This window comes from Halichoerus grypus, chromosome 12, assembly GCF_964656455.1.
Source record: "Halichoerus grypus chromosome 12, mHalGry1.hap1.1, whole genome shotgun sequence".
Classification (NCBI taxonomy): domain Eukaryota; kingdom Metazoa; phylum Chordata; class Mammalia; order Carnivora; family Phocidae; genus Halichoerus; species Halichoerus grypus.
The window spans coordinates 93,651,061-93,674,283 of record NC_135723.1 but is presented as its reverse complement, the minus strand read 5'-3'; the positions used below and the strand labels follow the sequence as shown (position 1 = coordinate 93,674,283).

General features: G+C 48.1%; 1 protein-coding gene across 1 annotated transcript in view; it reads right to left on the bottom strand.

Moving 5' to 3' along the window:
* The window catches only part of TMEM178B (transmembrane protein 178B), a 336,121-nt gene that overhangs the window by 59,483 nt on the left and 253,415 nt on the right, over nt 1–23,223 (bottom strand). The window lies entirely within an intron of this gene.

The window sequence follows — 23,223 nt, the reverse complement described above, 5'->3', positions numbered from 1 at the left end:
TCGGGGAACCGGACGAGCTGGACACCAGGTCCCACCAAACGCCACGTCGCTGGCGGAGCGATGTCCTTCCATTGGCTCCTCTGAATCTGTCCAAATACTCTTTGGGAAATAGCTGAGATAAAATAAAACCCCAAATTTTCCAGAATCTAAATACATAAGTTAAGTGAAAGGGTTTGTTTTTTTGGTCAATAAAAACACGAATTTTGTTGTGAACAAACACCTGCTGCTGCAAATCTCTCGGGCCCAGGATTCCCAAGCAGAGGCGTGAGAGGTGATTGCTGCTTCTGCCCTTGCCTGGGTTCAACCCCGGGGCACATTTACAGCAGGATGTTAGACAATTCATACTGAGCGAGTCTGATACAGAGCATCCAAACTTTGGTCAGATGTTTGTTTTGCTGTTGTTGTTTTTTGTTGGTCTTTTTTTTTTTTTTTTAAGATTTTATTTATTTGACAGGGAGAGAAAGAGAGAGAGAGAAACACGAGCAGGGGAAGTGGCAGGCAGAGAGAGAAGCAGGCTCCCGCTGAGCAGAGAGCTGGACATGGGGCTCGATCCCAGGACCCTGGGATCATGACCGAGCAGAAGACGCTTAACTGACTGAGCGATCCAGGCGCCCCCAAACCTTGTCCCTGCCCTCCCCCACTGGCCTCCTTAGAGTCTGGACAGCCACACCTTGCTTCATAATAATGACAGCATTTGTTTGGCACTTAGCATGTGCTGAACAAAGCACTGCTCTGAGGACTTTCCACTTACTAACTACTTTCATTGTCATAACAACGCTAAGCTCCACAGATGACTCAGAGTGTCACCCCGCCTCATGGGGTCACTCCTTACTGAAACCGACAGACTGACTAAACCAGACCTTCTGTGGGGATTCAGGAATGTGAGGGGCATCTAGAAAGGATGGGCCACTCAAACTCAGCCTGAAATCCAAGTACGGCTGAGTTCCCATTTTTGTAGCCTTCAGGGTTGTAAGCTCGGGGACCCTGGGAAGCTGTGGAGCTCAGGGCGCAGCTTCCCTCCAAACTTCATTCCCTGCACACTTTATTCCTTTGCATTTTTACAGCAGAGACTGTCACTAAAGACACTCTCTCTGGGCCTGCCTCCTCCCAGCAACTTGGAGGAGACTCACCAGTAAAACCCACAAGAGCCAAGCAAGAGATGCTAGATTCCTTAAGTTCAGCAGCTTGTTGAGCTATTTGTAAGAAAAATGTCGGCCATATAAAATTAAATTCAATTAGTGAGTCTGCACTGATTGTTTTATTCAGTGCTGAGCACGGCGCCTCCCACATAGGCTCCATAAATGTGCTGAATGAATGGGTGAGTTGTCTGAGTTATACTTTTAAATTGAATACACCAAACAGGATAATTTTATGAACAACCCAAGTTATCCATAATACATTTTTATATCCCAAAGCTAAGAGAAGGACTCTCTGAATCAATACATGGGGCTTTTAAGAGTTATTTTCATATTTTTATTTTCCCCAAAATGTTCATTGTGTGCTTTAAAAATGTCTTCACGGTGGCCCCCCTTTTAAGAAGTTGCGTGTATGCAATTTACCCTAGGAACCGTTTTTAAGTATAAAGCTCAACAGTATTCAGCATATTCACATGGTTGTACAAGCATGCCGCCATCTCTAGAATGTTCTCATCTTCCCCAGCTGAAACTTTGCACCCGTCAAACACTAACTCTCCACTCTTCCCTCCCTCCAGGCGCCGGCAACCACCTTCTACTTTCCGCCTCTGTGAACGTGCTTATCTAGATATGCCAAGTGAATCACGCAGTATCTGTCCTTTTGTGTCTGGCTTGTTTTACTTAGCATGACGTTTTCAAGATTCGTCTATGTTGAGCATGCATCAGGATCCCATGCCTTTTAAAAAATGGGAAAATATTTATAACGAACTTTACCATCTCAACCATTTTTTTTTAACAGAGAGAGAGCGCGCACACGTGTGAGGGGAGGCAGAGGGAGAAGCAGACTCCCCATGAGCAGGGAGCCCGATGCGGGACTCGATCCCGGGACCCCGGGATCATGACCTGTGCCGAAGGCAGATGTTTAACCGACTGAGCCACCCAGGCATCCCCCCATCACCACCATTTTTAAGGGTACGATTCAATGGCCATGGTGGCTCACTTTTAATATGATAGCTGTAACAACAGCCCCAGTAGCTTGCAAGGTGTGGACCTCTAACTTTGCCAAGTTCTTTCAGAGCTAGCATCTCAACAGAGGTCAGGAGGTCGGGATTGAGGACGTGGCCCTGCTGAGGACTACTAGAGTCACCTCACCTCCTGAGCTATTTCTGGGTCTCTGGTGACGGATCCCAGGCCAGAGTGTGTGGTGGATTATCACAACCACGGCCACCCCTGACTTTAAAAAAAAAAAAAAAAGGAGAGAGAGAGAGAGAGAGAATGCCCAAGGACACGGTCTCAAGGGAAGTCACAAGAGTAATAAAAAGACTGCTGGAGACCGGAGTCGCGAACGCGTCTGCTCAGGGGCTTCGGTTTGGTAAGATTTGCTGCATCTGCATTAGCAGGGCAGTGCTCCCGCGAGCTGGCGGCGGCAGCACAAAGAGGCTCAAGATGCAGACCCAGGCGCAGGGCTGAAGACCACAAAGGCACGCCAAGTCAAAGCAAAGTGCTCAGAATTGAAATGCATGTCCCTTTGTACCCTGGGGAGCAATGAGGACATTTGCCAAATAGGAGGTGATGGGGATGTCCGGTTAAGAAGGACAGAAAGGGGTTCCAAGGCACATGTGTCCCCAGGACTCGGAAGAGGTGAGAGGCCACAATTCAAACCCGGGAGTGAGAAAGGATGAATTTGAAAGGACTTGAGAGCTTGAATCCCACATTGTGTTAATTAACAGAACTGTGATTTGCCAATGAACACCCAGCAGGGGCGATCATCTGCCTGATAGAGAGGCCCTGCTTTCTTGATGGAATCTCAAGTGCATGAGCCATGAAATTACTTCTAAAGAGAAAAAAAAAAGAAAAAGAAAAGGAAAAAGAGACAGCCAAAGAGGACAAGCACTTACGTTTGTGTACTGGAGAGACTTGTTCTCTTTCTTGAAGAAAACAGGCTAATTACACAGACCAGAGGTGAAACAGAAATATCCAACCTTATCATCTCCCCCGGGAAAGCAGAAACCACCAGCTAAAATAAATTAATACAAACACCAAACCCATGTAGGACACTTACAATGTACCCAGATGTATTTTACCTACACTCTCCCGCAGCCTAAAACAGAGGTAGCGAGGGTCCCACAGAAAATGGAGCCGAGACAAGTTTGTCTCCCCTCTTCCTGCCAGAGGTCTGCAGTAGCTCTGGGCGCACCCCTCACAGGCTGTCACTGCCTGTCGCAGCGTTATGGGGCAGCCAGATTCCAATTTGCCAGACCCTGCATCTTTCTCCAACACACACCCGGTCTTGCCATGGTTCAGCTTAAAATCCTTCAGTGGCTCCCGTGGCCTTTAGAATGAAATCCCAGCACTTCTGTGTGCCATGCTCGGCCTTCTGTCATCTGGCTCCCGGGGCGCTCGCCAGCCCCTCACCCCATCTCCTGCCTGGGAGTGCACCTCTCAGGCCCCCCACACCCATCAGTGGCCCTTCTGCTTCCTGCTCCCCTACCCCTGGGCCTTTCCACCTGCTGTTCCTTGGGCACAGAACTGCCTCTGCCTTCTGCCTGGACGTCACCGACAGAACCCAGCCGCGGCCACATCCTCTGCAAAGCCTCCTGAGCCCAGCCACGTGGAGTTGGCTTCTTTTCTTTGCTTCCTGCACCTCCCAGACTTACCTCGACTACAGCTCTTCCCACGCTGCACTGCAATGGTACCTTTCCTCCCTGTGTCGTCTCCCCTCCCTGATGAGACTCATTCATCTACCCACTCACTCAAGGACGTCAGCTCTGCCCAGAGCAGGAACCACGACCAGCTCTGGTTTCATCGTTTCACCGCACTCTCCAAGTGCGGTCCCTGGTGACAGCCACAACCGACCAGGGAACTTGAGAGAAATGCAAATTCTCGGCCCCACCCCAGGCCTGCTACCGGATGGAGACTCCAGTGATGGAGCTCAACAGTCTGTGCTTTAACAAGCCATCCAGTTTGGGAACGACCGCTCTCATAGGATGCTGGGCACCTTGTATTCTCTAAACATGGAAGGAATGAACAGACAGCTGTCACTAGAAACCAGCTACCCCGGGGCCTCCTGAGACCTCATGTTTGTTCATCCTCCCCCTGGGAGGTGATCGGACATTCTTTCCTAGCTTCTCTGTCTTGCCCGGAGTCTGGCCTCATTGTATGTCCCCCCGGCTCTGGCCCTGGTGACTGTGGAACACAACAAATCAATGGCCCTTCGGGTCATGTGGCCTTTTGGAAACATAATGACCCTCAGAGTCAGAAACCTCAAGACCAGGCCCAGGCCTGGCTCTTACTAGCAACACGCATGCACTCTCTGGCCCTCCAGGGCTCTTCCGAAAAGGTAGCCTGCCTAATCACAGGGCTGGCATGAGCGCCGAGCAAGAGAATCTACGGGAATGTGCTTCCTCAGCTTTCAAGTGTCCTATAAATATTCATTCCTACTGACAAAATGAGATCTGCTGGGCTACATGAATGCCACCGTTTTAGCTCTAACGTTCTACGATTCTGCGAAATCTAGCTAAACTCCATTTCAACAAACACTACAAAAAGATGGGCTCCTCACAGACAGTGGTGGGTCGTGATGCGGGCTGGGGCATCAGATTGGGTTCTAACCATGTGTGCGAGATGGAAAAGTTTCTTCCTCTCTCCGTACCTCTGGGTCCTCTCCCGTCCAGTGGGTCCTTACTAGGGTCGCTTAAATAGATGTAAGATATTCAAAGCGTATTGTAAGCCTTCAATAAATGTTGAGGACCCTTGCTACCACTGCCTGATTGCTGCTGTTAATGGTGGTATTTTCATTCCTAAGGCGAACACAAAATAAGAGATCACCTGGTAGTATGCAATCTACAAAGAATCATCTTAGGTAACACAATCTAATCATGTGACACCGGATTGTAGAGTCTGTTGTGTTCCAGACTATGGAGTACTATTCATTTGCTTTTTGTTCGTTCTGGTCTTATTTCTTTTGGTTCAAACGTCAAGCAGGGCAGTCTTTCCCATCCTTCCAGGTTAAGCATGTCAGGGATCGATCGTCACTGCTAAGAAGTTCACCCACCAGAGCTAAACAGCACAGAAGTACCCAACGACTTAGAGGAGAGGTGGGCAAACTTCTTCTGTAAAGGACCAGACAGCACATATTTTAGGCTTTGCAAGCCACAGTCTTTGCTGCCACTGTCACTCAACTCTGCCACTGTAGCTCCAAGGTACACCAGACAATGTGTAAACCAACAGGGTGTGTCTGGGTTTGGCCCACCGGCCCTAGTTTGCAACCTCTGGCTCAGGGAAGCAAGGCACCGAAGGTGACAGAATCGTGGTCCCTCCTGTCCCCCACCCCATTCAACACACTGCATTTTCTTTGCTAATTCATTATAGAGAAGATGGCTATCAACTCTATTTTATCTCTAGTTCATACAGCCTATGGGTGTGAATTCCAGAAATGTAGAAGTTGCAGCAAAATCCCACTTCGACTTCAGAATTTGAGTCCTGTGGAGGTCATTTTTAAGATAAAAATCTTAAAATGACATTCCAAGAAAGGTCCGGTATTATAAAACAAAACTATTTTCATGTCTGCCCACACGAGCTGCTCCTCTCTCATTCTAACTAGAATACAATGCGTTTTGTTAAGTGAAAATTTTAGCATACTACTACGTACATTTCAACTCATCTGTTTTTCTAGGAGTTAATCAAAGTTTTGGAGATATGCAAACACGGTCCTTCTGACTCAGCATATTTGTACAGTAATGATGTGAGAGTATCAGTGCAATCATAATAATCTCAGTAAGCTTAGACGTAGATCTCCAAGTGGCGTGGAGCTGACTTAGTGCTTGTTTAGTTCTGTTACGAATCCTTAGGACCCATGAGTGGGGGGTGGAGTTGTCATGTTTATCTCCAACTCTGATGCAATCTGGGACAGAGGATCAGAGGCTTGGCCAAGTACAGGATCAAGACAGAAGGCACGGAACAGGGTGATGGACGGAGGGAGGAGGTAGGAACTGCCTGACAGCTTAGGGCAGGAGTTCCAATGGGGCACAGGATGGAAAAGAGGCCAGAATGCAGAGAGATGGAAACCAGAGCCAGGGACCTTGCTGAGAAAGGACGGAGCAGAAATACCCCTTACAAATTGCCAGGGAACTAGACAAATCAGATTTCAGAGGGTACTGCTCAGGGCTTCTGACACTCTGATAACGTAACATTTAACATACAATGTGCAGTGAACAGTTGTGAGCTGGAAAATGACAGGGTGGAGAGAGGTGGGTGGCAATTTTACCTGCCATTTGAACCTGAACAGCCCAGTTTTAGGAAAACAGATAAAAAACAATAAATAATGCAGCACACCTCCTCTGTTCCCGGTGGCAGTGGGCTTCCATTTTAATGAGGACTGAATGCAACATAGACATCTGATGCCCTGACACATCCATTAAAATGGAAATCTATCTGTAGAGTCTGTCACAGCTGCTTCACGACACCAGGAAGACCAATCCCCTCTCCAAAGAGATCCAGAGGGTTCTGTGCAGTGACAGAAGGAGCCCTTAGGTGAGTGCCTCCTCCTTTAGGCTAGACCCCAGGCCGGAGGAGGGTAGAGCCTGAAAGGTCTTGGGCGGCTGCCCTTACCTCTGGGCAGGGGCAGGATCCACCCTGGTGAAGGAGCCCGGTTTCTGCAGAGTCTGAGTTTTCTGGTGTGGGTGGGGGAGAATGGGGAGATATTAATATAATTAATCTTCGTGTTGGCATTAAAGAACTTTTAGAGAAATTAGTTCATTCGCTTTTCAGCTTGCAAGACAGATAGGAAGTGTGTTTTTCTCATTCTAGAGTTGGGGAAAAGCATTCCATGGTCAAGGTCAGGTAAGGTCAAGGTAAGGTGTATAGACAGATCATGACCTGGTCTCTGGACTCAGGGCAGGGCCTCTGGAATGGTGGGGTTCCTCCGCTGAACCAGGAACTCGTGGTCAGAGGCACTGCCCGGGCCTGGCCCGGACACAGGGGTCTGGCTGACCACGGGTACCATGCAAGGAGCCCAAAGACCCGGTTGCTGTATTGGCACCAGTTTGTCAGAAGAGCTGCAGTTCCTGGGTCCAAATTCCCTTGGTGGGTTTTGGACTTGAAGTCTCCAGATCTGGCTGTCCTCAAGCATCCCAGTGGCACCAGGGAGGGTCACAGAAACAAGTTCACTTCCATTATAAGGCATTACAGGAAGCGGCTGTCCAGAGCAGGATGCACAGGAGAGCCTGGGCTGGTGTGGGAGGTAGGGCTGGAAAGCCCAGAGCAGAAGCACCAAGTCCCCCTATGCTGCCGGGGAGGCTGCAAACGGGGAACTTTGCCCATGGGCCTTGCCCTTGGGGTGTTGGATGCTGGTCAGAGGGGTGTTCGGAGTACTGGACACAGCACTGGACCAGGCATAGGAGGCTTAGGTTCCAGACCCAGCCGTGTTGCCAAGCAGCCATACGACCTTGGAAAAGACAGGAGCCCCGACTTCCTTATATGTAAAATGGGTGTAGTGGGTTGAATTGTGTCCCCCAAAAAGATGTGTCCAAGTCCTAACCCCTGGTATCTAGGAATCTGTCTTTAAAGTAGGGTTTGCAGATGTAATTAAGGGTCTGGACAGCCGCTTCCCAGGGTGGCCACGAGCTCCAATGACAGACTGCAAAGGACAAACTAGAGAAGGGGTGGCATTTTCTGGGAAAACTTTTGGTCCTCCTTCTGGAGAAACATCTGCAATAACTGCTCGTGACCTCCTCCCTTGGAGCTTAGGGGGCGGTCAAGGTGGGGGATGTTCTAGAACAGCCAACGATGCTGGAAGGCTCTCTCGGCTCTAGGCATGGAACTCCCGTCTTTGGGGCGGATGATCTCACTCAGGCTTTCACAACTACACGAGATCGGTCTCAGTATCGGTCCCATTTTACAAATGAGAAAACAGCCAGCAAGTGAGATGAGCACAGTTAGCAAGCGGTGGAGGCAGGATTCCAACCATTCCAACCACAACAGTCTGAGCTCTTCCCCGTCACAGGAGGGTGAGTAAGAACCAGGCCCCTTCCTGAAGGGCTGCACCCCCCAAACCAGGCAGGTGGGAGCTCTGACATCTGACCAAATGCTGCCGTGAGCACCCACACTATGCCCAGCACTGAGAAAGACCCTGGACACGTTAACAGATTAAATCACAAAACAGCCCTACAGTGTCCACTTGCAGGTATGAACACGGACGTTCAGGGACGGGTGACGTCCATTTCTGGGATCACGCACGTGATCAAAGCGGCAGAGGGAGGGGTCCAGCCAGGTCCCCAGGACAGCAAACCCATGCTATTTCGGTCATAACACACAAGCTGGCTCTGCCAGAACACGGTCCTGCCGGCCACTGAGCCAAGCTGACTCCCCACTCCTGCTCCTGGCTCATTCTGCGTGAATACCCTCTGTGCACAAAGGGCAGGAGAAGCCCCACACACCTCAGGGACCTCGTCTCAGAGAAAAGACCCCTTTGCAGCAGGTTCCCCAATGACCGTGGTGTGGCTTCTGGTGGCAGCAGGCCACGGCCTCTGGACCAGGTATAGGAGGGGGCGCAGCACGTCTCCCCTAGAGATGGGGCAGGTCTGCTGCAGGCTTGTTGGGTCTCACCCATGTTTGCGAGGGCAGCCGGGGTGTGGCTCTGCTCCACGTGTCTCTCTTCCTCTCCCGGGACCAGCAGGCCAGCCCAGACATGCCCCCTCCTCCTTTTTTATTGTGGTAAAATAGACATAAAACTTACCATCTCAACCATTTTTAAGTGCAGAGTTCCGTGGCATCAAGTACACCCACACTGTTGGGCCACCATCACACCACCCATCTCCAGAACTCTTTCATCTTCCCTAACACAAACTCTGTCCCCATTAAGCTCTAACTCCCCATTTGCCCTTCCTGAGTCCCTGACCACCACCGTTCTGCTTTCTGTCTCCTTGAACTGAGTACTCGAGGAACCTCATGTAAGTGGGATCGTGCGACATTTGTCCTTTTGTGTCTGGCTCGTTCACTTAGCATACTGTTTTCAAGGTTCATCCATGTTGTAGCAGGTGCCAGAATTTTACTTATACATGCTTATAATTAGCTTTAAAGCTGAATATAAAGCCCAGCTGAGCCATGGCTCTGACATTACAAGGCCATGAACCCCTGGGCTGTCCCGCCCAGGTCTGTGCTGTCAGTCCAGCTGCCGGGAGCCGCGTGGGGCCACTGAGCACTTGAATGTGACTAGTCCAAATGGGGATGTTCTGTAAAGCACAAAGAAGAGTGTAAACTCTCTTACTTTGATCACATATTGCGATGACTCTATTTTGGATATGCTGGGTGAAAGAAAATACATTAAAATTCATTTCACCTGTTTGCTTTTAGACTTTCTTTAATGTGGCACCGAGAAAATGAAAAGTTACCCACGTGGCTCACGTTGTACTGCTCTTGGACCCCGTTGGCCGAGGCAAAGCCCCGCCCACACAGCACACAGGTGTGAGAATTTTGGCCACGCTTTCAAAGAGGCACAAGCCTAGGGCAGAGGCAAGGTAGGCCAGCCACACAGGGAGCCTGCCTCCATATGACTACATAAAACAGCGCTGACAGAGCTCTGCCAAAGGCAGTGGGTTCCTCTTTACCGGGGTTAAATAAGAAACAAAGGAAACTAAGGATTCTCGTTTCTCATTCTACGCCTCCTCCTGCCTATAACCCCGAGCCCTCCCCAGATCGGCGGCGGCTGTCGACACGAAAGCCTTGAGCGCCTGGGCCGCCTCAGGCCTCCCCTTGTCATCGCTAAGTGCCTATAATAACAGGTTGGTTGGAACTCGGATAATTACAGGTCCAAACTAGCCAAGGTGGTGACATCTGTCTCGAGTCTGTCCATCCAGCTCACTCCACGTCTGTCCACCCGTCTCTAGGCAACTGCTCATCGATTCACTTTCCTCCCATTTTTTCCATCTCTCCCGTCCTCCCCTGGCTCGGTTTTGTGGGCACACAGGAGCAACAAGGCACTGGATCGCAGGCCACCAGCAGTGGGACCGCAGTCAGAGCGCGCGGCATTGATCTCCAGGGCGATGTGGTGCCCGACCTGACGGCTGAAATGTGAGCCGTAATGACAGGCACGGGGAGGGAGGAGGAAAGGAGTCCCTGAAAAGCCCACAGCCACACAGGCAGACAGACAGACACCCTGCCAGAAAGGGGGGAAACCAGGTTAGCAAACCCACAGGTATTCCAAGCCTCCTCAAGAAGCCTTCTTGCCCTTCCATGGCAGAATGGACTTTTCTCTCCCCAGAACTTGAATAATATCTGCAGTTGGTGCCCACTCCCCTTTTCAGCCCTTCCCTGGAGAGCCTGCTAGTGCAGTGAGGTCCTGAAGGGCACGAACAAGCCTCACACTCATGCCTCCCGGTCCCGGCCATGGCTCAGCAGGGTACCTGGTATGTGGAAGACGCTGGATGTGTGTTCGTTAATGCAGAAGAAAAAGGGCAAAACCGAGCATCTTCCTAAGGCCACCTGTCCTGGTGTTAGGAAAAAAACTGTCCAAGATTTGGAAATGGAACAACTGTGGGTCCTTCTACTGCAGCACTGGGAGGCAGGTGTCCGGCTGACTGCAGATGCTCGCGTCTTTACGGCTGGACACTGGGGTCTGGCTGGCTATTGATGAGGGTACTTACAGCTCTGTCAGGGTAGATGTTAACGCTTAGAAAACTGATAGCAACAACAACAACAACAAACCCCCAAACCAATTCTATTCAACAGGAATGCAAGTGAGTATTGTCCTATAGATATAGATGCTTTCTGGTATGGAGCAAAGATAAGGCCAGTGCTTACTATTTATTGCCCTGTGGTCCATGCGTAAGCTTTGTAACTAACCTAACAATCTTTTTTTTTTTTTTTAAGATTTTATTCATTTATTTGACAGAGAGAGACACAGCAAGAGAAGGAACACAAGCAGGGGGAGTGAGAGAGGGAGAGGGAGAACCAGGTTTCCCGCTGAGCAGGGAGCCCGATGAGGGGCTCAATCCCAGGACCCTGGGATCATGACCTGAGCCAAAGGCAGATGCTTAACGACTGAGCCACCCAGGTGCCCCTCTTTTTTTTTTTTAAGATTTTATTTATTTCTTTGTTTGACAGAGAGAAAGAGCACGCGCACGAGAAAGAGAGAGAGAGAGAGAGAGAGAGAGCACGTGCCCAAGCAGGGGGAGGGGCAGGCAGAGGGAGAAGGAGAAGTAGACTCCCTGCTGAACAGGGAGCCTGATGTGGGGCTCGATCCCAGGGCCCCGGATCATGACCTGAGCCAAAAGCAGACCCTTAACCGACTGAGCCACCCAGGTGCCCCACAATCTTATTTCTTATTCTAGCATATTTTAAATGCCTTTCCCCATAGAACATACCAACTGTTATTAAACATTACTCTTTTTAAAAAGATTTTATTTATTTATTTGACAGAGAGGGAGATAGCGAGAGAGGGAACACAAGCGGGGGGGGGGGAAGGGAGAAGCAGACTCCCCGCTAAGCAGGGAGCCCGATGCGGGGCTCGATCCCAGAACCCTGGGATCATGACCTGAGCCAAAGGCAGACACTTAACTGACTGAGCCACCCACGCATCCGCATATCAACTGTTCTTTAATTGTCTGTGAGCCAGTGTGCCATCTTACTGGTTCCCTCATTAATAGATGAATAAATTTTTGAAACATGTTCATTCTATTTTGTAAGAGGGTCATGTCTTTAACTTTTTGGAAATGATTCTCTGGCACTGGTTAGAATTGGGAGTGGTGGGCTCTCAGCATATAGCTACCCTGGGTAATCCATTAGTCATTTGAGACCTGGGGGTGTTAATGGTCACGGGCTCGCACTCTTGTTTCCCCTAATACAGCTTGTAGGAGATCTTTCAGGAGGAGGAAGTCCTGGGGCCTTTGGAGAAGGTTTAGAGAGGAAAAGAAATATAGGACATCGGGACAACTGTCACCATCTAAGCCGGGACAAAGAGGACAGGCCAGAGGCAATGACGTGCCACACCACGTCCTTCCACACTCTGTGCTCCAGGGCTGTTCCACCCATGACTCGAATACCTTCCTTGCTCTACTACTCATACCTCAAGGCCCAGCTCAAGGGCTACTTCCTCCTGAAGCCCCCCTGACCGCTCCTTTCGAACCCCGAGGAAGAGATCCTTTGTGACTGTTATGCAGGCCCTCCCTTTACAAGAGAAGCTTAAACATCTCTTCTCAGAACCGTATGAAAGATGACCTCCAATGGAAAGCTACCAGTCGCCTTCCACAGGAGTATGGCTGCTAGAATAAACTCTTCTGGGCATGTGTGGGTGTATTCCCAGCTTGGAACGAAGAGGAGAAAGGAGGTTCTAGGGAAGATGAAAAAGTCTTGGAAAAGGAAGGGCATCACTGATCCAAGCGAAGGCAACGGGTGCATCTCAGCTGAAGCCATGAAACAAGACGGGAAAATGCAGGTGTGTTTGAGAGAACGAGCCTGAGGCGAGGGCTTCTGGGGCTCAGGGTGGAGTCGGCTGAAGAAAGGACATGTAGAAACCTCTCTGTACTTCTGAAACTCAGTCTTAATTTGGACAGATCTTTGTTCTTGTCCTCTGGGAATAGATGCAAGGCAAAAAAAAAAAGCAGCAGTGAACTCTACCAAGCTTGGTCCAAAACTTTAGAACTCCCTGCATATCAGGGTGGCCTGCAACCGGAGAATCCCTGCCAGTGGGTGAATGATGGCCTGTGGCACTTAGAATGTCACGTTACAGTTAGCTGTGTCCACCCCTATAGCTCTCCCTTGACCATGGACTCCTTGGGAACAGATACCAGAGTCTAATCATCTTTGCGTTCCCAGAAGGCGACACAGAGTCTGACATAGAGAAGACTGCTTTTAAAGTCCCTGAATATGTATTTTGTTGCCCGCTAAGCTTTCCTTTCATTTTTTAAGAAGATTTTATTTATTTGACAGAGAGAGAGAGAGACAGTGAGATAGGGAACACAAGCAGGGGGAGCGGGAGAGGGAGAAGTAGGCTTCCCGCTGAGCAGGACTCGATCCCAGGACCCTGGGATCATGACCTGAGCCGAAGGCAGACGCTTAACCATCTGAGCCACCCAGGCACCCCAAAGCTTTCCTTTCAAATACAGACTACCTGGTGAATTTATTTTCAAACAGAGCACAGCAATGAAAAATCCCAAAACCCAAAGTAATACATAACTTCAGAAAGGAAAGTGAAACAGAAAAGCTCTGGGGCCAGCAGAGGGAAGAAAAGGATTCATAGTGGTGTAGATCTGCCCTTGATCATGAGCAGAACAGAAGTCACCTGATTCTCCCTTGAATGGGGTTCAACGTGCAGGCAAAGGAACTTAACAGAATGACATCTATAAACCATCTTCCAAGAAATGGCAAAGACACAGGACCAGAAAACAGGTGTGAAACTAACCCTCACAGGCAGAGGCCCCCAGGTGTCTGGCAAACCCGGTGAAGACAAGTTACCTTCCCAGGACATTTGTGGTTATAGGGAACATTTCATTACCATAAACTGGAAAGAGGAGCCACAAGGCCTGAGTTCCTGCCATGATTTTGTCTTGACCATACATTAGCTCATATATTATAATGGGATTCCACCACGTACCATTATTTCCCACTACCTCCCCTAAATGCTTATCCTGGCACGTGAATGCAGCATTGTCCAAGTCAGGGGCAGACTCAAGTCCAGGGACCGAGTGAGCCGCTGAAGCCCAAATCCAGGAATCATGAGAAAAAACCTTAAACTGGCCGGTACCGACTTGAAGATGAAGACAAGGCCTGCGTGGGGATGCAGGCTAGGCACCTGAAGAAAAAGTAAAAAAATCAGAGGGAAGTTGGGACAGGGAGATAAATCTGGTTGGAGTGTGCGCCGGCGTGAAACCTTTCCAAAATTAAAAAAAGAAAAGCAAAGAAAGCAAACAGGTGCTGAATCTGTGCTGGCCACATATCCAGAGAACACAGACTACAGCTTGATGCCTTTCTTAAAAAAAGTTTGTCTGTTTGTCTATTTATCTATTTATTTATGAATCTCCACACCCAACGTGGGGCTTGAACTCATGACCCCGAGATCAAGAGTTGCATGCTCTTCCGACTGAGCCAGCCAGGCGCCCCCAGCTTGATGCTTTCTAATTTGGGATGACCGGGGAGATGGTGTGCTTTCCCACCGATGGAAATAAAATGCCCTTTCAAGACTCTCTGCTTAATGCCCCTTCTCTGGAAATGAAGGCGGAGTTTCACAAGGACACACGGCAGAGTCACGGTCCTGCCTCTGACACCGCCACGCTTTGCAATTCCGGAGAAGTCAGCTCACCTTTCTGGGTCTCAGATCCCTCAGGTGTACACTGAGAGGGCTGGACCAGGGTTACCTGCCTCACCTGCCCGCTCTGGGAGCTCATACCAGAGGCCATGAGAACGCAGCTCGCTGAAGCCTCTGCGCACCTCCTGCAGCTTCCAGAAAGCCCGGGATTCTCCATCAAGCCATTCTAGCAAATCATATTTTCTGCTCCCTGCCTCACAGTCTAATTTGCCTCCCACATGCTCCTGCAGATGGTCCAGCAAAAAAGAGCACCTGGATGTCTGAGGCTCCAAGCCTTGGGGACAGAAGTCTTGTGGTGGGCAAGAGCAGGGAGAGGTGGGGGGGGGGGACAGGAGCGGGCGGCTGTATGGTACATCTTCCCTATACCAGCGCCCACCCCTCCCTGGGTGTTGCCGGGTCCCGAGCATAGGCCTGGGGTCACAGCTGCTCCCCACGCAGTGTAGCCAAACCAAGGTGCCTTCATCTTCAATGTATCTAGACGGCCAAGATCGTTCCGAAGCATGAAGGGGACTCCTCCTTTTCAAAATGGGGATCCAGAACTTAAATGTACCCCTCTGACTAGACTCCAAGAGTTGTTACAAAGTTCTAGGTTGTAGAGTCAAGCAAAGGTCTGAAACTTTGTCTTTGATACCGCCCTTAGCCCCAGTCAGAGGCTCCATACTGAGTCCCCAGTGCGTTACAAAGTCCACCTGCGGGGCCGCCTGGGTGGCTCCGTCAGTTAAGCGTCTGCCCTCAGCTCAGGTCATGATCCCAGGGTCCTGGGATCGAGTCCCGCATCGGGCTCCCTGCTCAGCGGGGAGCCTGCTTCTCCCTCTCCCTGCTGCTCCCCCTGCTTGTGCTCTCTCTGTCAAATAAATAAAATCTTTAAAAAAATAAAATAAAAAGTCTACCTGAGTATACTATGACACCCCTCCCTCCACCATGCCTTAGTGGCCTCCTACCTACCTACTCTCCTCCCCGTCCACCAATCCCCGAACTCTGCAGATGACCTCGACTCAGCCTCTGGTAGGGCCAGAATTGGGCCCCGTCCCATCTCTCCTGCTGCCCTGAGGCCAATACTACAGGTCCAGCAATACTCTGCCTGAAAGTCGGTACAAGGCACGATAGAGCGGGACATTCCCCTTCTGCCCCTGATCGGGCGGATGCATTCTAATCTTGCATATTAGAAATTGGAATAGAACTTCTCACAGAACATAAAAGAAAAAAAAAAAAAAAAAACTAATGATGTGCTATACCTTGGCTAATTGAATTTAAATTAAAAAAATAAAAAACAATAAAAAAATTAAAATGTTAAAAAAGGGAACTTCTCACAGAAGGATTTATAATGGTGATACAATTCTACATTATTTAAGTAGAGAGGTCATCAGTTTCCAAGTGAAAAAATCAGGTGCAGTGACCAAATGGCTTGCCCATGGTCCCACAGGCAGCTAGCGACAGCTGAAAGGGCAGGGCTCCTAACTCCCAGCTCAGTTACACATGGGCTAACTGGACATCTACTCACTGGCTAGGAAACCTGCCTACAGTGTTTGGCATGTATCTATCAGAAAATGTGTTCTGAGATCCAAATCGCCCTATTAACAGGACAAATTTGGAACATGGCTCATTCCACACTGGAGACCACCAGATCTGTCTAAGGTGTGTCTGAGGGCTTGCTGGAAGGACGGATTCTCTGTCCCCTTCCTTTAGAATTCGGGCAGCCACCCATACAAGAAGGCCAGAGACAATCTGGGATGACAAGCCAGGACCCAAAACAGGCCCCCAAACCTCACTGCATCCCATTTCACAGCTGGGAGGATCTCTGCATCTCCATTATGATTAGGAGGGTTAAGATAATTCTATTACCGTAATAGTATGTTGTAAACACTCCATCCCCACTTGTTAATTAGCACCAACCCTCCTTTCCTCCAAAATATGAAGCAACGCTGTATAATCACGGCATTTTGCGGATGATACTGTTTATTACATGCGGTATTTCAGTGGTTTGTGTGGGAGAAAGAATTAATTATAGCTCTCTGGTTCCAACCCATTCTCAACCCCACCCCCGTCCTTCTCTCCCATTCCCCTGATATAGAAAGCCATATATGTATAAATAAGCAGAGTAAATACATAGTGCTCGTTCCCCACTTGCTGAGGAGGGGGAGGTAGAGCACTGGGGACCAGGCCCTGACGTGGAAGTCACGGATCGGCCTCTGGTACCAGCACAACCCGGCAGAGAGGCCTTGGAGAAACCTCAGTCTCCGGGCCTCGGCCTCCTCATCCTTGAACAGGAATAACAAACCAGGCCTGCTCATGCTCTGAGCTTGTTAGGAGGATCAAAACAATGAAACTCTGCCAGCTGTGCGAGGCCATCCACACGTGCGGTTAAATTCTTAATAACTGTTCCGGGCATCTGCAGAATACCTTCTGTAGATTCTTCTGGAGGTATCAGTAGCCAGGTTTCTTAGGAAACCTAACGAAGGAACCAGAATCAGAATTATTGGAGACAAATAATAAGTCGGTGGTGGGGGCTGACAGGAGTGAGGAGACTCCTTTGGGTGCATATAAGCAGCAGGGGGCTGACTGTGGGTAGACAAAGAGGACGTTCAAGCTAATGGAAGGTCAGAGGCATCACAGGTGGGTACAGAATTTGTGGGGAGCCCTTATTTAAAATATGGAGCAGGAACTTAAAATTTCATTTTTAATGAAATTCAGAGCAAAAAAGCAAAAGAAGATTGGGGTGATATATGGCTAAGGAGAAAAAAATATATATATTACATAAGATATATAAAAAATATATGTACAAAAGAACTATTTATGTAATTCGCTTCATCTGAATCTGAAAATATGTAAACGAACCAGGCATAGAAGAAAAATGGAAAATAACAGAATTTGCTCAAAATACCGTAGATCTACATTAACACTGGAAAATAGCAGCTGGGTCCTGGGCTGTTTCCTTGGGATGGAGGTGCCAGAGACATTATTATTCTACACGGGGGCCACAATTTGGCTTTTGTTATCAGACATCATAGAGGGTGAGGCATTCTATAATTTATAATCCCCCAAACAACTCTCACGGTTAGATATTATTACTGATCAAGAAACTGAAGCTAGAAAAATGTAGATCTCTTGCCAAAGTCCACACAGCCAGCAGGTGGTAGAGCTGGGATTCAAACGCACACCCAAATCCTGAGTCACCACACTGGGCTGCCTCTCATGGTAGACTGGTGGGTCCCTACTTTATATTAGGCCCAGATAGTTAGGATGTGGGGGGCCATGTCTGAACCAAACTCTCTTAGGCCCAAAGTCTAAGTGCTTGCCATCACCCTCCATTTCCCCACAGAAAAGCTCAGCCCATGTTCATCCTGGAAATTTGGAAGAAAAGTACCAAGACCAGCAAGAGTTGGGCTATAGACCGACCATCATGGAGCTGCTGCTTTCTTTCCACTCTTCCCAGGGACTTCTTCAAGGTGCAGAGGATGCTCTGTGGTTGTTACAGGTAAAACTATTGACTAAATTGCACAGAACCAATCCTCAAGCAAAACCCCCAGAAATGCAACCACAAGTCAAGGAGAGGCCAAGGCACAGAGCTCGCTGATGATTTATTGAAACAAACAAACAAAAAAAGGAGTTTCCTTCAGTGTGTCCAGACTTTAGGAGGTATGATAACATAAATTTCAACAAAAGAGGATAAACTGCAAAAAGGAAGCCACCCCTTTGTCTAAGGAAGAAAAGAAAAATTCCAGGCTAATAAATTCTTCCTAAATTAAGGTGAAAAACTTAGTCTTTGTACTGATTCTGCCAAATGGAGTGTTGCAAACCCAAAAGTCACTTGTCCAGTCAGCCTCCTCCAACCCAAACATGGCTCCCATAGGAGAAAACTGTGTGTGTGGCCTGTCGTAACCACGTGCACAAAAACCAGGAGGAAGAAAATGAAGGTCTTTTTAAGAGCAGGAGGGCATCTTTGCAGGAGACTTCTGACATTTCTGGCTCAGGGACCTTATTCCTTGGACTACCAGCTACCGGTAGGTCCATCAAGTCATGAGGTAAGAGTTTACCTGAAAAGGGTGAGGGAGGGCTAGAACTAAGTTCTGACCCCATCATACTGAGAGGATGAATGCTTTCCCTTCTCCTGACCCCTTAGCCACACCCCACAAATCCTTCAAGACCCTTCAACTTCCGTCTTCACATGGAAGTCCCCTGGCTCCTTCATTCCTCCTGGATCTGAACATCTACTACATGTTACACTCTGAGTTGAAAAGCATTGATTCTGGAATTCTCACCCCTCTATTAGTTCTCTCTCTCCTGGTTTCAAACGTTTTATACTTCCTTTGATTCCCCCTTAGTGCTGCATAAAGAGTTGTCACTTGATAAATATCCTGATGATTCAGTAAAAGATTAAGGAGTTTCTGGGTGTCAAGGTTACCTAAAAACAGAGAGAAGGAAAGGAGGATGAAGATGGAGTTGCCCTGGGGGAGAGAAACCCCCATGAAGCACCCCAGAGGGCATCCTTCCCTGGTAACAAGCTCTCTTTATCCAAGAGCAGAGGAAAAGCCTTGCAGGAGAAAAGGTGTTATTATATGCATTGTGAATTCCCAGCATCGAAATGTACCACAAGCGCACAGGCTCAAATTGCTGAGGCTGATGAGTTATTTACCTGAAATAACAGGACTTGGAGATGGTATATACACAACTTCTGGGAGCTTGGTAATGACTCACTGGAAGTCTTTTTCAGACATGCTGAAGGTTTGGCAAGAGTACATGCCAGATGCAAACCCCATTCGAACTTGTATCTGGTTTGCTTCGGAGTTCGGAACGCACTCCTCAGTCTCTTTCTTAAATCCACTCCTAAGAAGGGCCCAGAAAAATGCCACTGTCCACGGCGGCAGATTTCAGCATTGATCTTTTCTCTCCCCCCTCACATTCACAACTCCCAAGGTCTTCTTCTCGGCTGCTGGATAGAGTTGAAAGCCTGGCACGTATGAGCCCTGCTTACTCAAGCCCAGTTTGGAAAAAGAAATCCAACCACAAAGGATATTAGGGGACAACTGTGGACATTAGAATATGAAGCAGTCATGGGTAATGTCAGGAAATGACTGTCCACTTGGTTGGATGCAATCATGGCAACGTGGGTCTGGAGGTAGGCTGACGTACTTGGGGCCCCAAAGTCTGCAATTTACACTGAAGTGGTTCACTAATGATCAAACGTTTTTGTTAGGTAGACAGCGAAGAAGAAAGATGAAGTAAATGCCATAAAAATATTAGCATTTAGTAGATTTGTTTTGTGGATCTCGTATGGCCCCTGTTGCCCTCGAGTACGGAAGTGAAAATGTTCTTCAAGGAAATACACATCAGAAGTTTGTGTGTGATTGGAGATTGAGATCTAAAGGCCAGAACTAGGAAATGATGATCCTTGTCTCTCAATCCTAAACTGTATGTAACATCTAGAATCACATGGCATCCCAGGCCAGGCAGTTTGAGACTTTTGTTTTGAATCTGAGATGTGAGTATCTGGGTATTTACTACCACCGCCCCCCCCATTTTTTTTGAGTTATGTGCATGAAAGAAGTGAGAGTGGGAAGCCACGCAGGTATCTATACACCCATGCTCACAGCAGCATTGTTCACAATAGCCAAAAGGCAGAAGCAACCCAATGTCCAGAGACAGATGAATGGACGAACAGAAGCGGTATATCCACACAATGAAACATTATTCGGCCTTAAAAAAAAAAGGAAGGAAATCCTGTCACGTGCTTCCACATGGGTGAACCTTGAGGACATTATGCTTAGTAAAATAAGCCAGCCACAACACAGCAAATACTGTATGATGCCACTAATATGGGGTACCTAGAATAACCAATTCATAGCGAGAGCAGGGCGGTGGTTACCAGCCACCAGGGGAGGAGGAAGTGGGAAGTTAGTGTTCAGTGGGTGCAGTTTCAGGTGGGGAAGATGAAGAAGTTCTGGATGCATGGTGGTGATGGTTGCACTTAATGTTAATTTATTGAATGCTACAAAAACCGTACACTTGAAATGATTAAAATGGGGGGGTCCTGGGTGGCCCAGTCGGTTAAGTGTCCAACTCTCGGTTTTGGCTCAGGTCATGATCTCAGGATCGTGAGACTGAACCCCGTGCTGGGCTCTGCACTCAGTAGGGAGTCTGCTTGAGATTCTTCCCCCCCCCTTCTGTTTCTCCCTCCGCCCACCTCCGCTGTATCCCTTCCCCCACTCGCATGCTCTCTTAAATAAAATCGTTAAAAATGACTGAAATAGTAAATTTCACATTATGCATGTAATTTACCACAATAACAAGGTTTCATAATGCAGAGTTGAAAGAAAGAAACTAGGTACACTAACAGTAAGCTTCCTCGGCCTGATCTTCAAGGCCATCTGGCTCTGCTGAGTGTTCCCACCCAGCACTGGGCCCTGTGCACCCCCCACAGCACCAGCCTCCTTGTGCCTTTCTTCTTGCTCGTCCTGCCTTCTGAACTCTGTCCCCCTTGTCCATCTGTCAAATCTCCCCCTTCTGAGAGTCACACTCAGACGCCAGCTTTAAAAAATCACTTCAAAACTCTCCTGACCAGAGCGACCCTTTCCTTCTCTGATTCCTGCTGCATATTATTTATATTCTCTGCAAATTCTTGTTTGCTCTTAAAAACAAAATCAATGCTTAGATACTGGCCAAGGCTGAGCACACTGCGTCTATAGTTCATTTGAAAGTCCCTGCAGATGTGCAGGGGCATAAATTTTCTTGCAAGGAAATATGCCCATTAGAAAGGTTATGGTTAGCATGGGATTGAGAGCAAAGGTCATAGCTGGGAAATTATGATCCCTACCTCAATCCCAAGCTTTGCCTAACATTTCTAACCAAATGTCATCTCAGGGCGGATCAGGCAGTCTCAGAATTTCTGCCTTTGAAAACCCAAAGGCAAGGTAAGTCAGGTTACAAGATAGCAAGTGTCCTTAAAACCCCGCCAGCCCCTGTCAGAGCTGGAGATGAGGCTGGTCCCTCTGGAGACAGAGAGATGGGGGCAGAGAGTTCTGATTTCCCTAACAGGTAAAGATCACTTGATTCTGAGTGGGAGCTGATCCCTCCAAAACCACAGTAAGGTATTCTTGTGAATAGCATATAGTACGCGAAAACACAAACAAGCAAAAATTGGTCACTGAGCAAAAAGCCACCAAAGCTTGTTCACGGCAGCAAAGTGTGGGCTAGGCTTGGAGCCCACAGTGCACATGAGAAAGAATAACATTTCTGACTCAAAAGGAGGAGGGTTGCCCCCAAAAAGCGGGAAAGAAGGGAGGAGGTGGGTTGCAGAGAGAAGTGATGATTTACCCTCTAACTCAATCTTGGCTTGTCCTGCTCTCATTCTTTCCTATAAGCCTAAATGATTTTCTCTTCTTTTCTTGAAGGGAATTCGAACTTGAAAGGAAATGGATTTTAGTGCTTGAAGTATTTCTAGGTGAGAAGCTAAAATGTCCCTTAGTAGTAATTGTTCGGGCCTAGAACAAGATGTTTTCCAGCACTGCACTTGGTCCCTGAAGGCTACCTCTGTCAGATACTGCTTCGTTCCCAAAGCAGCTGTATTTTTTTATTTTATTTATTTATTTATTTTTAATTTTTTTTTTTTTATTATTATGTTATGGAGTGGTGGGGGGTGGGAGGGATGGGGCAGCTGGGTGATAGACATTGGGGAGGGTATGTGCTATGGTGAGCGCTGTGAATTGTGCAAGACTGTTGAATCACAGATCTGTACCTCTGAAACAAATAATACAGTATATGTTAAAAAAAAAAAAAAAGCTGTATTTTTTTAAAGGAAAAGGAGACTCTCTCGTCATTTTCCAGAGATCCCGGGCAAGCAGATCAGATCCCATCCCAGCTGAAAGACAGGTCTCTGGAAACATCCTTTCTCCCCCAAAGTCTTTGAATGAGTCCTTGTTCAGGCCCAGAAGTTTCTTGTCGAACTGGAGACCCCACACAAATGTCTCCATTCAGATTTATTTAGACACACACTTCCAATAATTAGCATACAAATTAGTATTGGTAAATACACTGGCTACTCTTTGACACTGTCCAAATAAAGTTCTGGAAAGAAAGAGGATTGTCATTCTATTGATGACTTTGACGGCACGGTGCGGCCTAGCAGCAGCTGGTATAATCTGTGTACTCATGTGTGTCACTCCTGGTTAATCAGAGTCTCAAGGTTCCAGGAACATCAGGGACTCCCACAGGCACCACCCACCCCACCTCCAAGTGATGAAGACATAAGAGCTCTCACTACTGTTTCTTTTACTATACTAAGTTGTGTACAGATACACCCTTTTTTCCATTAGGCTGTATAAATGGAAGTCCAGGCCAGAATATGATCCAGTTTCAAGATCAATTTACTAGACAGACCACTGCATGGGTCCAGAAGGGGCCATTAGGAGGGCAATATGACTCGCTCGTTATGGCAAGCTGGTGATAGAGTAATAGATACGCTTTCTCTTATTACTTTGTATGTTATGTAGGTAATTGACAGAAGAGCTACACATTTTGTACTACGAATTTTCTATTTATACCTCCTGGACCTAGTAAGAATAGTGGTATCAGGAAAGAGGGATGAACTTGCTGGCATGTTCCTGCTGACTGGAGTTCAGAGTCAGGATTTTGTTTCTGCCAACATAAAGAAACCCAGGAAGGCCCAGTTTCCAGACCCAATTAACCAGGGTGCGGAGACATTACAACAGACTCAGCTGGGCTTTGGAGCCTAGGAAGATCTATTGAATCTTTACTGCTGCCAGGAGCAAGGTTACCACAACTCAGCGTTTGGAC